The following is a 477-nucleotide window of genomic DNA, read 5'->3' on the forward strand; positions in this document are numbered from 1 at the left end:
GCATGTGGGATCTTCCCGGACCGGGGCACGAATCCGTGTCCCCTGCATCGGCAGGCGGATTCTCAACCACTGCACCACCAGGGAAGCCCCCCTTGCTGCTTTTAATATGTTCTCTTTGTATTTAATTTTTGAAAGTTTGATTAATATGTGTCTTGGCGTGTTTCTCCTTGGATTTATCCTGTATTGGACTCTCAGTGCTTCCTGTATTTGATTGACTATTTCCTTTCCCATATTAGGGAAGTTTTTAACTATAAGCTCTTTAAATATATTCTCAGTCCCTTTCTTTTTTTCTTCTTCTTCTGGGACCCCTATAATTCGAATGTTGGTGTGTTTAATGTTGTCCCAGAGGTCTCTGAGACTGTCCTCAGTTCTTTTCATTCTTTTTTCTTTATTCTGCTCTGCAGTAGTTATTTCCACTATTTTATCTTCCAGGTCACTTATCCGTTCTTCTGCCTCAGTTATTCTGCTATTGATCCC

The sequence above is a fragment of the Physeter macrocephalus genome, chromosome 16 (assembly GCF_002837175.3).
Source record: "Physeter macrocephalus isolate SW-GA chromosome 16, ASM283717v5, whole genome shotgun sequence".
In the NCBI taxonomy this organism is placed as follows: Eukaryota; Metazoa; Chordata; class Mammalia; order Artiodactyla; family Physeteridae; genus Physeter; species Physeter macrocephalus.